The sequence below is a fragment of the Hemitrygon akajei genome, unplaced genomic scaffold (genome assembly GCF_048418815.1).
Source record: "Hemitrygon akajei unplaced genomic scaffold, sHemAka1.3 Scf000102, whole genome shotgun sequence".
Classification (NCBI taxonomy): domain Eukaryota; kingdom Metazoa; phylum Chordata; class Chondrichthyes; order Myliobatiformes; family Dasyatidae; genus Hemitrygon; species Hemitrygon akajei.
The window spans coordinates 1647214-1651253 of NW_027331988.1; the positions used below are offsets into that span (position 1 = coordinate 1647214).

Below are 4040 nucleotides of genomic sequence, written 5' to 3' on the forward strand. Positions count from 1 at the left end.
TATTCCCAACAAATCCTCAAAGAAATGTATAATATCTTTGTTTATGTTTTGAGCCTTTTTCAGATGTATAGGATGATGAGGGACACTGATCGTGTGGATAGCCAGAGGTTTTTTCCCCAGGGCTGAAATGGCTAACGTGAGGGAGCATAGTTTTAAGGTGCTTGAAAGTTGATACGGAGGGGATGTCAGGGGTAACTTTATTTACACTGAGAGTTGTGGGTGCATGGAACGGATTGCAGGCTACTTGTGTGAGAGTGTTTCAGTTACTGTGGGGCCAGGAACCCATGCAGCTCAGTGGGAACAGGGAATAATACCAACGGAGAGAGTCAAACTGAGCCAGGTCACAGATCGGAGATGGTAGAAATGCCCCATTCTTACAGAGACAGGAAAAGCATCAGAGAATTTGATGGTCATTCCAGATACCAGCACCGTGCCCAGTTAGAACATGATTTCTCTCTCCAACTCTTCTCTGTAACAGTGTGATGCCAGCTGACACCTTGACAACTCAAGCGATCTCATTAGAAATGTCCTGCACCCATTGATGAATTTTGTAAATCTTTTTACAGGTTAAAAATGACAAGGAATTTGCCTACGGGAATCTCGAACACAACACGCCAGTTTTGTTGTCTCTGTCCAGATATTTAAGAAGTGCAGCAAGGGATTCAGTCGATCATCCTTCCTGCTCAGACTGTGGGGAGGGATTCACTCGATCATCTGACCCAATGGCACGCCCGTTAGTTTACACGGGGGGAGCCCATTCATCTGCTCAGACAGTGGGAATGGATTCACTCGGTCATCTCAACTGAACGTACATCAGCAAGTTCACACTGGGACAAGGCCATTAACCTGTTCTCTGTGTGAGAAGGGATTCAGTCTGTCATCCCACCTCTGGACACACCAATCAGTTTACATTGGGCAGAGACTGGTCATCTGTGGAATTTGTGGGGAAGAATTCACTCAGTCAACTAGACTAATGGCTCACCAGCGAGTTCACACTCGGGAGCGGCCGTTCACCTGCTCAGACTGTGGGAAAGGATTCACTCAGTCATCTCAGTTACTGAGACACCAGTCAGTTCACACTGGGGACAGGCCATTCAACTGCTCAGCCTGCGGGAAGGGATTCACTTCCGCATATAAGTTACTGAGACACCAGTCAGTTCACACTGGGGAGAGGCCATTCACCTGCTCAGAATGTGGGAAGGGATTCACATCATCATATCAGTTACTGAGACACCAGTCAGTTCACACCGGAGAGTGGCCGTTCACCTGCTCAGACTGTGGGAAGCGATTCACTGAATGATCTCGACTGAAGATACATCAGCGAGTTCACACCGGAGAGAGGCCATTCAACTGCTCAGACTGTGGGAAGGGATTCGCTCAGTCATCTCAACTGAAGGTACATCAGCGAATTCACACGGGGGAGAGGCCATTCACCTGCTCGGACTGTGGGAAGGGATTCACTTCATCATCTCTACTGAAGGTACATCAACAAGTTCACACTGGGGAGAAGCCGTTCACGTGCTCGGACTGTGGCAATGCATTCACTTCTTCAGCTCACTTACTGAGACACCAGTCAGTTCACACTGGGGAGAGGCCATTCACCTGCTCAGACTGTGGGAAACGATTCACTTTGTCATATAAGTTACTGAAACACCGGTCAGTTCACACCGGAGAGTGGCCGTTTTCCTGCTCAGACTGCGGGAAGGGATTCACCGAATTACCTCAACTTAAGGTACATCAGCGAGTTCACACCAGAGAGAGGCCGTTCACCTGCTCAAACTGTGGGAAGGGATTCGCTCAGTCATCTCAACTGAAGGTACATCAGCGAGTTCACACCAGAGAGAGGCCATTCACCTGCTCGGACTGCGGGAAGGGATTCACTTGCTCATCCCATCTGAAGGTACATCAGCGAGTTCACACTGGAGAGAAGCCGTTCACCTGCTCAGACTGTGGGAAAGGATTCACTCAGTTATCTCAACTGAAGGCACACCAGGGAGTTCACACTGGAGAGTGGCAAATCACCTGCTCAGACTGTGGGAAGGGATTCGCTTCGTCATCCCATCTGAAGGTACATCAGCGAGTTCACACTGGGGAGCGGCCGTTCACCTGCTCAAACTGTGGGAAAGGATTCACTCAGTCATCCATCCTAAAGGCACACCAGCGACTTCACACTGGGTAGAGACCGATCTGCTCAGACTTTGGGAAAAGATTCTCTCAGCCAAATCAACCAGTGTGCATCATTGAGTTCACACTGGGGAGAGGCCGTTCACCTGCTGTGAATGTAGGAAGCGATTCACTCAGTCATCTAATCTTATGTAGCTCTCAGTTCTGCTGGCAGCTTAACAGAGGGAGTTATAGCCCCCCCACCCCAGTCTGGCCAAACTGAAGAATCTTGTTTGGGTGGATACTGAGCGATGTGTCCCCTGTGTAATCTGCCCCTGGCGTTCATACTTTCTGTGGACTGTCTCTTTAAAATGCAAAGAGAACCGAGACTGACCTTGGACACGCTGTTGGATTTCTGCAGAAGTGCTGGGTTGCTATGGTGACCAGCTAATGTTTATGTTCTCTGTGGTTAAGCAAGGTCAGAATGATCCTTTACCGACACAGAACAAGCAATCGACTTCTTACTGAGAGAGGGGCGGAGCTACATGATGGACAGCTGGTGTTCAGCACAACGGTATTTAAACACACATAACTGCTTTTCTCGCAGGACACGCAGATGCACGAAGGGTAGTGATGAAAGTTTCTGCTAGTTGGACTTTCTAGCAGGGTGGGATTTGAGGATCGATAAAGAAGAATCGATCTATGGCTGTTAGTCTGTGTAAGAGCGACCCTGTGGAATCTACCGGTGAGTCTAACCCTTGCCTGCGTTGGTAGATTTTCTCTTGAAGAACGTGCTCTTCAGTTGGTCACGTCTGGCTAACTTGGAAGATTTGATGGGCATTGGAAAAGGTCGACAACACCTGTTTACTTGGATTACATCTCCCTCTCCCTCCTTCCCTCCCTCCCTCCTCCCCCCCCCCCCAATCTTGTGAACTAAATTGTATCTACCACATCATCGTAAGACTATGCCGTTTACCACCTAGGTTTTGGATTGATATACAGGTGGCCCCCGTTTTTCAGACGCTCGTTTTACGACAGCTCACTGTTACGAAAGAGTTACATTAGTACCTGTTTTTGCTGACCAAAGAGGATTTTCGGTTTTATGATAAAGATGATGCCTGCTTTATATGTGAGTTTACCCCGAGAAGGACTACCGTGACCGTGAAGCCTTGTGCAGCAGTTATGTACGCATGTGTGTACGTGCATAGCTGTGCACGTGCCGATTCTTTTTCTCTCCAAATCAATTTCAGTTCACTATCTTCCCGATTTTCAGTGAAACTACACTGTAAATTCAATATTTCTACTTTATATAGTGTGTATATTTATCATATCATTCCTACTTTTACTATAGGTTAGTGTTATTTTAGGTTTTATGTGCTATTTGGTATGATTTGGTGGGTTATTCTTTGGGTCTGGGAACGTCCAAAATCTTTTCCCATTTATATTAATGGTAATTGCTTCTTCACTTCATGACATTTCGGTTTACAAACGGTTTCATAGGAACGCTCTAACTTCAGGTACCGGGGGAAACCTGTATTCACACCTATATATGCATAACATTGCTAACCCTTGGATTATCTGGTTTAAGTTCACTATTATTAGTAGTTACCAATAAAATAGTGTTTGTTAACTGCAAAACCAGACTCCGTGTGTTCAATTGTTGCTGGTAGTTTTATAAGTTTGCGTCTACGTGACACCTGAAGTAACAAATGGTACATAATATGTGATTAAACTATTAAGATTTATAATTCTTACTTTGACGATAGGGTTCGTAAAGAAAACAAAAAAAAAAAAAAGAAAAAGGGCCCACTCTCTCCATTCACGTCTTCTCAACTCTCCCCAGCAAAAGACCATGAAAATCTCTCTTCCAGACTCACAAGAAAGAACATTTCTGTCATTGGATAGCCCCGCACTCCAAAACCCTGTTATCTCTAATT

At 46.1% G+C, this 4040-nt stretch overlaps 1 pseudogene; it reads left to right on the plus strand.

Moving 5' to 3' along the window:
- Positions 1-973: 973 nt before the first annotated feature.
- On the plus strand, positions 974-3046 carry LOC140723151 (uncharacterized; annotated as a pseudogene).
- Positions 3047-4040: the final 994 nt, after the last annotated feature.